This window comes from Larus michahellis, chromosome 1, assembly GCF_964199755.1.
Source record: "Larus michahellis chromosome 1, bLarMic1.1, whole genome shotgun sequence".
Lineage (NCBI taxonomy): Eukaryota > Metazoa > Chordata > Aves > Charadriiformes > Laridae > Larus > Larus michahellis.
In genome coordinates, this window is record NC_133896.1 from 215,548,871 (window position 1) to 215,564,699 (window position 15,829).

The 15,829-nt window shown below is 50.7% G+C and overlaps 1 protein-coding gene across 8 annotated transcripts in view; it reads left to right on the forward strand.

The window, feature by feature from the left end:
- Nucleotides 1–2,526: 2,526 nt before the first annotated feature.
- The window catches only part of GDPD5 (glycerophosphodiester phosphodiesterase domain containing 5), a 194,293-nt gene continuing 180,990 nt past the window's right edge, over nt 2,527–15,829 (forward strand). The window contains exon 1 of one of the 8 annotated variants that reach the window (XM_074572293.1): nt 2,527–2,798. The gene's annotated coding sequence lies outside the window, so the exon portion shown is untranslated. Of the gene's footprint in view, nt 2,799–5,603; nt 5,816–12,226; nt 12,375–15,829 lie in introns of those variants that run through there. The other 7 variants (XR_012585197.1, XM_074572290.1, XR_012585198.1 and 4 more) reach the window with 7 other exon arrangements.

Here is a 15,829-nt window from a genome sequence, read left to right on the forward strand (position 1 = left end):
TGAAAATGTGCAAACTCCCCATTCTTTTCGGAGGCATTTTGCTCAGCAAATGGATGCTTAAAAAGCAAATTACTGGCTGACGTTCAGAGCAGCTGCAGCTTTTCTGGAACCTCATGAGTTAGAAGAATATTTTCTTCCGGTGCCAGAAGAAAATGTTTTTCCCTTGATCTTACAAATGGCCTGACTATTTCTGCTGAAATTAAAAGGAGACCATCCATAGCATGTAAAATTTCATCACCTGTGTTTGAAGTCTGGCAAAGTCACAAGGACCTACGGTCACGGTCAAAATCCCCCCATCTGTCCCGCCCCCCCCTGCACATCCACCCTTGATCCTGCGGGAAAACCCATCCTAAAGCCCTGCAATGGACCCTGTGACCAGGCGGTGAGTCAAACGCTGTCGTGGGATGTCTTTTCATCAGGATTTAAGATAATCATAGCTCTGAGGGACTTCTGATTTTGAAACGCCTGCTGTCAGCAGCACCGTAAGGAAAAGCGTTTGGCAAACGCCTACCAGGACCGCCGCCTGCGTCGCAACCCCGCGTCTCTTCTGCTGCGGCTGGGGATCGTCACTTTGGATCAGACTTTATCTTCTGCTTTTTCACCTCCAGCCTTTTCCTGCAGGCAAGGTTTCCCTGCTGGTGGGTGCAGCTCCTTGGGTTATTTCTACGCCTCTTAGGAAGAAGAGAGACATTTGCTAGCGAGCCAGCGGCTTTGTCTGCCTCGGTAAAAAGGAGCCTGGCATCTGTCTCACACTTGGTTGTTATTTTGACAGCACATCTCCTCCTTTTGCACCTTTTGAACCATGCCCACCTCCAGGGCTGGCTCCAAGAATGGGCCAGAGTGGTGGAAAATGGCCAATTTGCAGAAAGAAAGGGATCCATTGCTCTCAGGTGAGTCTTTTGCCACCTTGCATCAAGAAGGGCAAAAAATTCCCCCCAAGGATATGGCTCAGTGTTGTCCACAGTGCTGGGCAGCCCTGGACATCCTTCTCACCCCGATTCACCCGCGCTGTCACAGCGCGTAGAAAACAAGTCCTGAGCATGGTGTAGACACATCAAAACACTCATCCCTTCCCCAAACTGCTACAACTTGAGGATGCTACAACCCCAGGATGCCCACAGCGTGTAGAAGAGGTCCACGGGACCCATGCATGGTGCACATACCCGCTTGGGAGATCGGGATCTAATGTAAGATCAAATGCAGGGGATGAAAGTGGATGGAAAAATAACTGATGGGTGGGTTGGAAAGGGCACATTTACAGGAGCAGGAGAAATCAGGAGTCTGCAAAGCCCAAACCTGTAACTGACCCCTTTCATCCTCCTCCATCCACCCAGGTGGGAACACCCCGCTGTGCAAAACACCCCTCCTAGCATGCCTTGAGATGTGATTGCCTTCGATATAAAAATAGAAATATGAATGATGTATTTTCCCTCTTAACCACTCTGGTCCCTGCTGCCAAGCGGGGATTTACTGGTGCCCAGTTAGCAGCAGCCTGGGGGCGTATAGGGGCACATATTTGCTCTAACCTGCGGAGGTTTTCCAGGTTAGCTTTTTATTTGAGCTACACCCTACGTGTGTGTGTGTATGTACATTGTCCCTGTGTGGACCATTTCCAGACATCCTGGTCCAGAGGAGGAAGATGGGGGTGGATGAAGGCCACGGAGAGGTGCTGTGGGATGAAGCCGGGTGTTTGCTGCCCTTTTGGCATTTCCCAGACCCATGGGATCATACCAAGCACCCCATGGCTTTCCCAGCCCCTCAGGGCTCCCAGTGACAAGGTTTGGGGCAGCACCATGGCGGGGTGAAAAGGCTTTTCCCTTGGTAGAGGTGCCCCCAACCCTTCTCTTGGTAGGGGACCCCCCAAACCTGCACCCCTGGGGCATCCCACCATGGCGGGGTTTGCTCACATAGAATCATAGAATCATGGAATTGCTGAAGTTGGAAGGGACCTTTCAGGTCATCAAGTCCAACCATCAATCTAATGCTGACAAAAACCATCACTAAACTGTATCTCTAAGCACTATGTCTACCTGGCTTTTAAATCCCTCCGGGGATGGTGACTCCACCACTGCCCTGGGCAGCCCCTTCCAATGCTTGACAACCCTTTCAGGGAAGAAATTTTTCCTAATGTCCATCCTAAACCTCCCCTGGCGCAACTTGAGGCCGTTTCCTCTTGTCCCATGGCCTGTTCCTTGGGAGAAGAGACCAACCCCCCCTGGCTACCCCCTCCTTTCAGGGAGTTGCAGAGAGCGAGAAGGTCTCCCCTCAGCCTCCTTTTCTCCAGGCTGAACACCCCCAGCTCCCTCAGCCGCTCCTCACAAGACTTGTGCTCCAGACCCCTCACCAGCTCCGGTGCCCTTCTCTGGACCCCTCAGGGATCCTTCAGGGACGGGTATCCCCTGCCAGGTATCCATTAGGGACACCCCAAAAAAGAGCTGCTGCCTGCCTTTGAGTGCAGCATGCCTCCTCCTCCTCCTCCTTCTCCTCCTCCTCTTCTTCTTCCTCCTCCTGCTGCCGCCGCTGTCCGGGGCGGAGCCGCCCGCCCCAGCTCCCGCCCCGCTCCCGGGAGCGGAGCGGCGGAGCCGAGCCCAGCCGCGCCGGGCTGCGGGGACGGGGACGCCGCCGTGTCACCTCCCTCCCGCTCCTTCGCTGTCCCCATCCCACCCTCTGCCAGGGGACGGCTCCCCCCCCACCCCCCCACCCCCGACCCCCGCCGGCCTCGCTGCCGGGGGGAGCATCGCTCGGCGGGGCAGGAGTCCCCCTCCCCCGGGGCTCGGAGGATCTCCCAGCGGCGGCAGGTAAAGGGTTGCACTGGTTGGACTGGGAGGAAGGGGGGGCCCCTTTGCATCCCCCCCCCCCTCGCCCCGTCCGGCGAGGGGGGTGCAGGGTGCCCCGGGGGTGCGTGTGTGGTGCTGATCCGGGGAGGGTGGGTGTTGGGTGTGTGACAGATGACAGATACGCTGGATTTGACCCCCCAAAAGGTGTTTCTTTTCCCCAAAAGGTGTTTTTTTTTTTTTCCCCAAAAGGTGTTTCCTCTCCCCAACGGGGTATCCTTGTCCTCCGCGCCCCCCCCCCCGAAAACGGTGTCTCCCCTCCCCTCTGTGGGTGGCTCACCTGGCTGGGAGCATCCCAAGCAAAGTTGGGATGTCATGGGGTGCTACCACGCGGTGGGGGACACGGGTGGCCACCCACCCAGGGTACCCCCCTCGGTTCTCCATGACACTCCCCCCCCCCGGCCCCCCAGTTTCCAGGGTGTGGATCTGGCCACCCCCTTTTCTCCTTTAGGCTCTACTTGTTTTACAGGTAACGCTTCATTTTATACGCCGCTCTCAAAACAATGGCATCCGCAGTGTCCCGCGGCCCCAGGGTTGTCCGGTGCTGTAAAATCCCGAGGCAGCAAAATCCCAAGAGGGATTTATTGCCTCTTGCCCGGCCAGGGGAGCACCCTGTGCTCATCGAACACCCGAACTCTCCTCGCACCCTCTAAGGATGCGACAGGGATGTTCTGGGTGGCTCTTGGGGACATCCCTCTGGAGCAAAGCCCCGTGTTAAAGACCCCAGATTTCTTTCCAGGAGTGAGAAGAGAGGGTGGATGTAGAGGGTATTATTTTGTCTTGATGCCTGGCGAAGAAATGGCTCGGAAAAAGGAGTAATTCAGGAAAAAGCGGGGAAAAACATAATCTCCTTGCTGTTTTATTGAAGCTCTCTCCCAAGTCCTGTATATTCACCGCCTAGAAAACTGGGCGTTGAGGAGTTGGAGTGGAAATGTGAGCTTTCCTCTGGAAAAGGTCTGTTGTAGCAATTCCTGGTGTTGAAGCTGTGAAATTTCACCCCCGGCGAGATGGAAATGGGGATTCTTCAGCCAGAAAAAAACCTGGCTTTGTCAAACTCGCCATGCTTTGGGTTTTCAGGGGTGGGTCTGTACGGCCGCTGTTATTACTTGTAATCGTGTTGGCTTAAGGGTTATTTTGGGGCTGGAAAGGGATTAAGGATAGACGATTGGAACAGTCATGACCATGCTGCATGTGAAATTAAAAAAAAATATTGAATTATGGTTCTCTTTGTCCCCATGTGAAGGAAAAGGAGTGCTAACAGTGAGCCTGTACAGGTTTCTCTCCGTTAGAAAGTTATGCTGTGCATGGAGAATGTTAAACCTGACTACGCTGTTCGGATGCTGTATTCTCCTCCTGGGGTGCTCCCAACTGGCAGGAAACTTGGAATGTTGCTTCTTAGCAAGCAGAAGTTAGACCGGTGCTTTTTCGTAAAGAGCTTTTTTTTTTGGGGGGGTTTGGATCACCCAGCGATGCAGGATAAATGCCTTTTTCCCTTCTTTCCTCCTGAGAAATTCCTGGCTTGCACTTGGCAGGTGGGGCTGGGGAAAAGCTGAAGTATAAATGGATTTCCTGCCTTGCATTTTGTCTGGCATGTCTACGTTCGCCAGGCATCAGATGGCTACGGAAAGCGGTCCATTAATGCATTATACAGCCTTTATCCACCCGGGCAGCGATGCATCCTGAATCCTTGCAGCCTGCTATTTTAACGTATATTCCTCCGTCCAGGCTTGAAGCGTCTTCACACCGATATCCCAGCAATATTTAGCTGCAGAATATTTCTCTGTGATTTAGGAGGCGCTTCTTCAGTGGCAAACACAAGCTCTGCTTTGAGGAGTTAATTTTAGAGTGGGTGTCTCTGTCAAGCTGTACTTTTTCTATTAAATAAGCATGTTCTGCACGTTACGCTCTTCCCGGCGATGAATTCTGTACTTGGAGGCGAAGCATGACTGATGTTTGTCTTGTGCGTCGACAACGAGCGGCGCAAAGAAAATGAGTTCTGGTTCCATCAATTTATTTGGTGTCGGGTGTAGATTCAGAAACTGCTGGCTTGGAATTAATGATAAAAGGTTTAGTTTTTGCAAGGCAACAAATTGCTTTTATGAACCAGGAAGATTATAACGAGATACTGAACCAGCTGGAAGGGCCAAGGGACTATTTGTTGCACTTTTATACATAAAGTGCCATGTATATTTGATCTCAAGTGACTGCATTAAAATTGCCGTGGCGTTTCACGCTGCTCAGTGCCAAAATAAGTATATTTAGGGTTTTGCGCTTTTTTTTTTTATTTTTAATGTGTGGGTTACAGCAACTCATGGTTGCAACTGGCGTCGTAGGTTGAGGTCAATGTGCTGGTAGCAGATGGCTCATTCACCCTGTTGTTTGCTTTAGAGGCACTTTGATGCTCACAGGTGGTGGAAGTTAGATCTGGGTCCCTTTCTAACAGACACACCTGCGGGGAATATTGTCCTTTAACTTGCTTTGTAAATCTTCCTGAGGGTGAAGATAAAAAGGTATGGTTGCGCCTTTGAAATACTCGTGGCATTGGTGCTATACAGCTACGGAAGGTTGGTTATCCCTAACACTGAGAGTGTTGGGGTTGGACGTGGATGGGCACTTAGGGCTCCTCCTGAACGCAGTTTTCCTACAAGCATGGGGTGGAGGAACATTGAGATGCTGGTCTGAAGCTCCTTTTCCTTGAGAAGATGCATCTAAAGGGGCCATACTTCTGCCCACAAGCCCTTTATTGAGGTGCTTTGGCACCTTCTTGCTGATGTCGAGATGAAATGATGGGATCCACCTGGCAGCCACTTGGCTGTGGCCATAAAGAGGCTTCGTTAGGCTGCAGCAGCTGCTAATTATTCTTCAAGGAGACCAAGTGGTGGGGGAAAGAGGTGACTGTGGGAGTTTATCCTTGTGCAGAAGAATAACAAGCGCTGCTGGTGTGAGGAGGCTGTAGCTGCTTTGGGCTTTGCTGTTGCGGGGTGAGTGGTGTCTCTTGGCTTCTTCCCCTCATAGCGGGCTGTTTGCTCCCCAAAAATCACTGCCTGGAGCTGAGCGTGAAGCTGAGCAGTTCCTTCTGCTCAGGAGAGGGCAGTGTCACACCAAAGAGCTGCTTCCATGCTAAAATCCGCGTGGAGATGGTAACCTCTGCCAACCCAGGGGTCCAGGAGGGTCTTGTAGGGGTGTGATATCCTGTATCCGTGTGGGACCCAGGCACTTCTTCTTCCCCAGGCAAAATATTCCCCCTTCCAGCTCTGCTTTCCCTGCCCCTGGGTGCGCTGCCGGCGTCCAACAGACCTTTGTAGGAATATTCTAAGTGCGATGCTGGGAAAAGGGATTTAAGAGACTGTTTATAGCGGTTGCTTTTTCCTGCCAGCTCCTCTATAAACAGTGATTAGGTACAGCTACTTTAATGCATGTCTTGACTTTCAGGGGCCAGGGGGGGTTGGGGTGGGGGGGAAAAAAGCTGCGTGCTGGTGTTTGGCTTTGCTGCTTTTTCCTCTTTAGCTAACCGCTGTCTTCTCCCCACTTCCTCCAAAAACACCCGCAGATACTGCCTGAATTTTTGGTTAAATAGACTTGCTCAATAACCTGAAAAAAAAAAAAAGCCTTATTTTTATACGTAATTAAATATTTGTAGATGATTTCTGCCAAGGAGTGGTTTCAAGGTACAGCATGTTCCCCTGAAGGGTATTCAAACAAGGACCTTCTTGGGTGGCAATAGGGAATTTTTCCATGCTCATGCCTATCTCGATGCATCGCGTGTTTTCACATACTGAATCCATTACACGTTGTGATTGAGCTCTGTCTCTTTTCCCTGCCTGGGCTTTGGGCAGGATCAGCTTTATGAAAAACATTTCCTTTGTGAATATTATTTTTTTTTTTGCACTGATTTTTTTTTTTTTTGGTAGCTCCAGGTATTGCTGAAATGGGCTGGTATTTCCCCTCTCCCCCCCAATGGATGAAGGGTGGGAATGGGATGGGGGCAAATAGAACCTCACTTGGGGTGATGCACAAATTTGGGTATCTGCTCCATCACCGGGCTCCTACATCTGTGCAGAGTCCTGCTGGCGGCTAATCTCTTCCTTGGAAATAGCTTGTACTCGTTTTAATGTAATTCCTTAGTCATGACAAAATTGAATTCTCCTGCTCCCTAACCGCCGTGTCCTCTGTGTCACCGGCTGCTCAGGAGCCGGGCTTTCTGGGAGGCTTTGCCTGGTGCTTGGGGTTCAGGCTGCTGGATCCTGGAGGGCTTGGAGGTGACGGACCGTAAGGTTATGCTCTTCTTGTCTGGGAATGCTCAAAAAGATGTGTTTCACTTTCAGATTTACCATGTAGCGCTGTGCTAAAGCAGCGTTTTAACTTGAGCTTTTCCCCTTAAAGCAAGCTTGCCTTTAATTTTTAATTATTTTTTTTTTAAACTCCTGCCGTGTCTCTTAAAACGTTGCTGTAACTTGTACGATTTCTTTATGAATGTCTGGTCCCTGTGTTTTGCTTCCCTTTTCCCCCCACCCCCGGCCTTGGTGAGCTGAAATGAAACTTCTCCCTCCCCCAGCCTGTGGTTAGATGCAGAAATATTCTGGTCGCCCGCCGCTTTTAGCTGTGCCGCGTTTCAGGTTCACGTTTGCACAGGTTGCTCAGGGAAAGCATCTTGCGTCTGACTTAAATAGCACAAGGTGAAACCAGCGTTTCCCTTAATAGGTATTTTGGGTGTAGCGTTTAAAAAGATGTAATGGACTGCCTGTACCCTTCAGTGGCCGAGAGTTCTTCTGAGCCGCTCTAATAGAGTATCTCTTGGGTCACTTATCGCGTATTGATGAGTCTCTTGAGTTGACAGTCGCCTAATCATAAATCAAATGGCCTGAGTCTAAAATCAAGTCAATGGTCTGCAGAACTGCAGCAAAATAAATAAAATGTATTACATTTTCAGACTTGGAGATGGTGACAGCCCTGTGGCCAATGGCTGGGACTTGGTGCCCGAAGGTCGTGGGGTGGCAGGTGATGCACTGAGTGCTCCATCAGGTTCTTGGGAAGTACGTCTAATCCTGGAGCAGGTCACTTAAGATCTTGGAGAGGATTTGAGGCTTGTGTCTAGGCTTGCTGTCTTGCTAAATTGCCTAGGACCTTGACAGGAGGGCGGAAACCTGGTGTTAAAGGGCAAGGCTTGGTCCTTCCAAGGTGTCCCTTGTGTGTGACCCCATCTCAAAGGCATGGTGCTGACTGCAGAGCTCTTTTCTGAGCAAAACCTTGGAGGATGGTGGCAAAACTGGGATATATTCAGGGTTGTGCCTCAAGTGCCCTGCCCAGTGCTCTTCCATCATGCTGCCAGGGGGCAAGGTGGGGCTGGGGGCTTTCCAAGTCATGCTAACTGGAGGTGCTACTGGTTGTCCAAACCCTGTCTCTGAGATGGATAGAGAGAGGGTTTAGGCTTGTTTACAGGGATTTACCATGGTGGTGAGGTCACTCCATGATATACGGGTGGATTTTGTTGTGTTTGTTTTTTTGGGTTTGGTTTTTTTTTTTTTGCCAAGAGGTAATTAATGCTTTCCTTGGGATTAAAGTATTTCCTGCGTGCCTCAGCTGTTGATGTAGGGAGGAGTCATCCAACCCTTTGACCTTTCTTGGAGATGAAAAAGGCTTTTTGGAGAAGGTAAGAAGTGTATGTTCAAAACCAGTGTGTCTCTTTCTTACTCAACGACTTTCTTGTATGCAGAAGCCCCAGAAAGGATGTTTCTTGAGGCTGTCAAGTAGGTGATGTTTTGTAGGCAGTCGCCCAATACAGCAGTGATTATGTTTGCAGGTATTGTGGGAATTTTGGTGCCAGTCTACTTACTAATTATTCATGCGTCTTCTTGATGAGACTTTAAACTGTCAGTCAAACCTATTGCAGTTTGAAATCCAGCAAACGAGCAGCGCCTGTGTCCTGGTCTGGGTGTCCAGGCAGAAATCCACCTGCTTTTTGGGCTGTGATTTCTCCATCCGTGGCCAGGAGCTGGCTGTTGGAGCTTAGAGATCTGCACCGTAATAATGGCCGAACAGTCCTTGTAATCTGTGGATGGTTTGGGGCTTGTTAGGAGACCTGGAATTCCTCAAGTCAGGAGGGAAGGCGAGACCTACAGCTTCTCAAAACGTCTGTTTTTAGATCCGTTCCTGTTCATGTGTGAATTATGTTTATCATAAAGGATTGCTCTGCACTTAGTACACTGAACTTGTAAGCCCTGTTTTCCAGCTCTTGCACATATACCAAAATGCCTGCCAAAAATATGTTAGTGCCTCATTTTTCCCTATGCTGACAGGCTGGGTCTCATGAGCTCCCAAAACGCTTGCTATATTGCATTTGATGCTCTGTAAATACATAGCGGTGGGTGGCTCTTATTTTAGGAGCGAGTTATCCCCCTGCTCGGGCTTTGGCGTTGGCTTCAAAACTTGCTGGTGTCCGCCAGGCTCCAAGCTTCTCGCGGTTGTGCTTGTCTTCTCCTCTGTCTCTGCTCCTGCCTGAGACCCGGAGGCAGAACCCGTGTTAAAAACGAAGCAGCTAAACTCATCTTTAGCTCCGAGTTAATCACTGAAATGCAGCGTGCTTGCAGTCCTCATTAAAAGCCTAATTTAAAGTGCAAGGTTGACAGCTTGGCTGGAGATACTTTCCCTTATCACAAGTGTTTCCTAATCTGTCTCCTTGGTGTAAGGATTTCTTTTTTTTTTTTTTTCGTTTGGATCTCCAGGCTCTTGCTCTTGGAGAGCTATACATTAAAGGAATGCAGCGTACTTGTCGCTGAGACAGCTGTATGTGTTAAAATGTTAATGTGATGGGAGTAAATGTGCTCTGGTGTCTCTTATGCTGTCAGGAGAGCCTTTGTGCCTCACAAGGTCACGCCGCTGCGTAGACGTGTGTTCCTGAAACACAAACAGTGCGGGTTCTCCTTATACAGCTTTGCTCTGCAAAGGAAAATAAAGGTGCTTGTGGGATTATAGCAACGGAGCTGCTGTCCCTGAAAACACAGGCAGGAGTGGTGCGGCTGAAGGCCAGCGCCTGAGGAAGCGTCCTTCTTTGCCTTTGTACCCGGGCAAATATCAGCCCTGCAATGTGCTGTGGTTTTGGCTTTGGTCCTGAGCTTGCATGGGGGTGGGAGGAATAACATGGGCAACGAGGAGCTCAGAACCTGCTCTGTGGTTTGTTAGAGCTCTGGAGCTGGAAGGGCGTCTCTGGATGCAAGAGGGTCTCTGTGCCTTTGGTGCCCACTATTCCTGACAAACCCTTCTGAGGAGGGTGGGCATCTCCTGCCCAGGAGCTGTGCTGGAGGCAGGAACCTGTTCAGCTTCCCAGCTGTTGTCGACAGGCCCAATGCTCCCAACTTGGGAGTCTTTAAAGAAATTAATAGTCCACCCAGAGCTGCTTGCATTTGGTGACTAGGATTTAGCATCTACCAACCTTTTTCTTCTGCTGTATTTAAGGCAAAGAAGTCTTTTACTGGAGCAAGCTGGAAGCTCTGAGCATTGTCTGAAGAGAGATGGACCTATCTGGTAACGCAGCTCCATTAACTCAGTGTAGCCTGGAAAATTGTTCTCCTCGTTGGAGGGTGAGAGTGCTGGGGAGAAGGTGGGCAGTGCCACCAGGATGGAGGTAACCAGCATGGGAAACCTGGATGCAATGGTGTCTTTGCTATACCCCAGCGTCCTGCAAAGCTGTCATGCCTGCTGGCACCTGTGGCACTGGGGGACATAGTCATAGGAAGGTTAGAGTTGGAAGGGACCTTAAAGGTCATCTAGTTCCAACCCCCTGCCATGGGCAGGGACATGTCCCACCAGACCAGGCTGCTCAAAGCCCCGTCCAACCTGGCCTTGAACACTTCATGCTTGATACTTGCTTGGGGGGTGGCACAGATCAATATATTTCTTTGGGCAGTGAAGATGACCACAAAGCAGCTGTTAAATATTCTCTTTTTAAGGCATGAAAAACATGGCAGGGGTTCCTGTGACCACCTGCCATGGCTCAATGGATACCAGTAACTCACCCCACGTGGACTAATGAAGTGGACAGGGGATCGCAGCACAGGCCAGAGCACCCCAGCAGCAACTGGGGGAAGTGGGAGCCTTTTACTGTGTTTTCCGTCTTGCCAGGGGAGATTAAAATACATGGCCTCTGGCTAGGAGCTGTCAGAGCTCTTGGGGCAATATGCCCAGCCAGATCAAATCTGAACATCCCCTATTTGTTTCCCCCAAAAGAAAAGGCATGGGGTGCAAGCTGTTGTTCTTGAATACAAGGTCGATTCATCCAGTTTTGGGTTTCCAACCTTCAAAACCTGCAGTGGGTCTGTAATGCAACTCCAGCTCTGCCAAAAGCTGCTGCGGATTGGAAATAATGCTCTTTGTTTAGGGGTCACCTCCGCGGAGGTGTTGCAAACAGCTTGCCGGCTGCAGTCCATCTGCCGGGCTGGGAAAGCTTTTGGTGTAGGTTGATCTCAGACCATGCTTGGCTCAATACTGACATCCTGGGAAGCCTTAATGATGCTGGTGACCTGCCCTGGTGTCACCTGGGGCGGGGTGATAAATGCCTTTGCAGGTGGATGGGCCCTTCTGGTTGGGGGTGAGGGAGGTCGGCCGGTTAATAGCAAGGCTGGATTTGAGCCCGTGACCTGAAGGCAAAGGTTCCTGCTGGGCTGAAAAAGCCCTCGTGGTTTTTATCGTCTTGATGTGCTAAACGCCGCTGTTTACGGTGGGGAATGTGATTAGTTAGCAGGAACGAAGCCTGTGAGTTTGCTGTGAAGCTGTAACCTGACGTCCAGACTTTCTTAGAGATATCCTGCGGTGAAGAGCTACAGATCCACTTCGAAGAGCAGAATAAGCTTAAACAAGGGGGGATCTTCTATATTTCTAAAAGTGTCGGCTTATAATGTTAAAACCCTTCTATTGCAAGTCCTTAAATCCAAGCTTCTGGGGTAATAATCTGGTTGTACTGAGTGCTGTATTGGACCCATGAGACCATCACTTATGCTCTCTTGGCTTCTTCCCCACCCCCAGCTCAGGGAAAATACTGGCTTTTCCTGCTGTTTCGCTGAAATTTGTAGTTCAGCTGTGCGTTCCCAGGAGGGAAATAGCTGGACCACTGGCATGAGGTCTGGAGTCTGCTCTGCTCCTCTCCTTGAGCAATTTGTGGGCTGGATGTCGGGCTGTCCTTGCTGGGGGCTGCGGCGCTTCTGAGGGTATGTGGGGTGAGGAGCAGGGAGCCCCCGAGGTCACGAGCTTGGGCAAACGGAGTCAAAAGACACCGTGTCCACTGGTATTTCTGCACCTTCCCTTCCCAAGCGTTACGTGCTTCTCTCTATCTCTGCTGATATTTGTAATAGTGATAAGAAAGGCTCTGTAACAAGTGTGCTCTGCGGCTGATAAAACTCGCTGTGCGCAAGAGCTGTTCCAGCTGAGAGCTTATCAGTGCTATTAAAACTTTAACGATCAGCAAGGCTTGAGACGTGGGGGTGTCTTGGGTCCTTTAGCAGCAGGGAAACATCCAACGAGGAATCGTGCTGGAAGTGCTGCTTCTCTGTAAGTCCCTCTAAGTGCTTTTTTTTTTTTTGTATATAAAGCGAACAATTTGGGGAATGAGGCTTGTAAACTGGTCAAGCATGTGTCTTAAACGGAGATGGCCGCTTACTGTGTTGTACGGTTGTGTGTGTAATGAGCTGGCTGGTGCTTAATGGAGGTGGTAGCTGGCCTCAATGGGGACTGAATTAAATTGAGGGATCCACCTTCTTGTGTCTCACCAGGCTGCTCTTTGCTTGGAGAAAGAGCTCCTGGTGCTTTTGTGCAGGGAGGGTTGTTCTCCCAACTTGGTTTGATGCTCTTCAAGGGCACTGACCTCTGCAAGGATGGTGAAAACGTGGGTTGAAGCTGGTAAAGGGTACAGTGGCGTGGACCCTGGCCAGGAATCACCTGGCTCCCACCTTGGTTTGGAAGAGCATAATTCCCAGGATCTCCCATGTGTTCCTTGAATGTGCCAAGAGGAGGCTGCTGGCATTTGAGTGTGGGGATCTCTTTGTCCTCCTCAAATTTAGGCAGCTGACTTCATGCTTGTGCAGACATCTCCATCCTCTTGGGATCTGCAACTTTGAGCCTTCTCCAGTGGCTAGGTGCCCAGACCTTCTCTCTAAAAACATCAATACAGTTTATTTTCATGTGCAAAACTCCCCAGGAGGGAGACATGGTGATACCTGTTTTACAGGAGAGCGGTGTGATCGCTGCTTAGAAATTTTCTTTTCCCTTTTGGCATGAGGAAATGAAAACGTTCCTTTCCAGCCTCTGCAAAACCTCCTTTCCCAGCAGGGATGGAGCCTGGAGGTTGAAGCCAGACAGTCAAGGACTGGAATAGGGAGCCTGTTTCTTTGACTGCTCCTCCTAGGAAGTGGAGGCAGGGTGGGAAGGTACTTTGCTTGTTTGCTTCCCTGTTTTTCAAACCAAATTAATCAAAAGAAGCGTGGGCAGCAGGGCGAGGGGGGGATTCTGCCCCTCTGCTCTGCTCGGGGGAGACCCCCCTGCAGTGCTGCCTCCAGCTCTGGGGCCTCAGCACAGGAGAGACACGGAGCTGTTGGAGCGGGGCCAGAGGAGGCCCCAGAGATGCTGGGAGGGCTGGAGCCCCTCTGCTGGGAGGACGGGCTGAGAGAGTTGGGGGGGTTCAGCCTGGAGAAGAGAAGGCTCCAGGGAGACCTTGGAGCCCCTTCCAGTCCCTCAAGGGGCTCCAGGAAAGCTGGGGAGGGACTCTGGATGAGGGAGGGGAGCCATGGGACGAGGGGGAAGGGGTTTCCACTGCAAGAGGGGAGATTGAGCTGAGATCTGAGGCAGAAATTCTTGGCTGTGAGGGTGGTGAGCCCCTGGCCCAGGTTGCCCAGAGAAGCTGTGGCTGCCCCATCCCTGGAGGGGTTCAAGGCCAGGTTGGCCGGGGCTTGGGGCAACCTGGTCTGGTGGGAGGTGTCCCTGCCCAGGGCAGGGGGGTGGAACTGGATGATCTTTTAGGTCCCTTCTAACTTGAACGATTCTATGATTCTAAATGTACAGAAAGTCATGGGAAAGGAGAGTCATACCTGAGGTTCACCTGCTGCTGGCTGTGGCAGGAAGATCCTTCTGTGTTGCTGTCCTCTTGCTTTTGTTGTGCACACAACACAAATCAGTCCTGGTTCTTGCCGTGTGTGTTAGGCTGTCCTGCTCTTGAAGACTTTATTTTTATCTCAGTTTTAGAATAGCTTGATTTCCTTTTCTGTTGTACTGTTGTGCTGTGTGGGGCTCTCCGGAAGGGCGTGAAGAAGGCTGGTTTGAACCAACTGGTGTCATGGCAGGAGATAGAAGAGGGAGGAAGCTGGGAGTTGGCAAGAGTGATGCTTGCTATAGTCTGGCAGAAATACGCCTGCCTTCCGCAAATCACCACTCCGGGGTTGAGCTGGCCCAGCCAGGGTTGGTCCGAGGAACGTCAGGCCTGGCTGTGCCGCAGATAGTAGGAGCTGTTGGAAGAGATGGCTTTTGACAAAAGTGGGAGCAAACGCTTGTTGCCATTACACGCCGCTGTGTGCAAGGTCAGCCTGACCGTCTGGTTCCCAAATTGGGCAGTCGGGTTCGCTTTTTCAGCAAACGCTTGCTGCTGTTCAGACATGTAATCAGCTAATGGGACTTCACACAGCATCCAGTGTTTCTAACTTGGCTCTGTGATAGTAACTTAATCCAAAAAAGCCAGAGTTAAGATAAGTGGAACTATGAGTTCCTGGGGCTATACAATTCCAGTACCGCATGAAGCAAAGCCATCTGAATTCTACCAGAATTGATACACTGATCTTTATATCTGAATTGACTCAAAATGTTGTAAAGCTGGGGAGAAAGAGCATCTGTTGGTGCTTATTATGACTCAAACACCTTTGCTTAAGGCAGTGTCTCCTGTGAAATTTCTCTTGTTTAAATACCGCAGTCAGAAAACGCAAACCAGCCTTTTGCATTGAGGGAAGGGGGTTGCAGTTTTTTCAAATCTTCTTTTTAGCTGGATTGCTGCGAACTGGATCCATGACCCATTTCATATGTTTTAGAAGAAGTTTTCCGCTTCAAGTTGGAAGCGAACTACAAATGTGGTAGAGCCTGGAGTTAGGTCGAAGAGCAAGAGAAAATAAGCGCATGGCAGTAGGAGGAGGCAGCAGGCACATCTTAAATCCTCTTATGTGTGTACCATCTTCCCTCTGTGAGGGGTACTTCAGACTCTGGAATCAAATTGGGACCTCAGCCCAATTTACTTGCTCACGTGATTTTTTTTTTTTCCTCAACCCTTTATTAGTCTCATTAAGATAAATACTTAAAAAGGGTTCTGGAGTCCCAGGAGGAGCACTTGGTGGAAAGCTCTTGTTCGAGTGTTACTCTTTCATGGGAGTGCCCTGGTTCTTGGTCAAGAAGCCGGATTTCGCATCCTGATTCTCCCCCTCTACTCCACTCTGGGGAGATCCCACCTGCAGTACTGTGTCCAGCTTTGGAGTCCTCAGCACAAAAAGGGCATGGACCTGTTGGAGCGGGGCCAGAGGAGGTCCCGGAGATGCTGGGAGGGCTGGAGCCCCTCTGCTGGGAGGACAGGCTGAGTGAGTTCAACCTGGAGAAGAGAAGGCTCCGTGGAGACCTTGGAGCCCCTTCCAGTCCCTCAGGGGGCTCCAGGAAAGCTGTGGAGGGACTCTGGAGCAGGGAGGGAAGCCGTAGGACGAGGGGGAAGGGTTTTAATCTGAAAGAGGGGAGATTGAGCTGAGATCTGAGGAAGAAATTCTTTGCTGTGAGGGTGGTGAGCCCCTGGCCCAGGTTGCCCAGAGAAGCTGTGGCTGCCCCATCCCTGGAGGGGTTCAAGGCCAGGCTGGATGGGGCTTGGAGCAACCTGGTCTGGTGGGAGGTGTCCCTGCCCAGGGCAGGGGGCTGGAACTGGATGATCTTTAAGGTCCCTTCCAACCCAAACCATTCTGTGATTCTCCTTGTACATGTCTCAGCTCAGC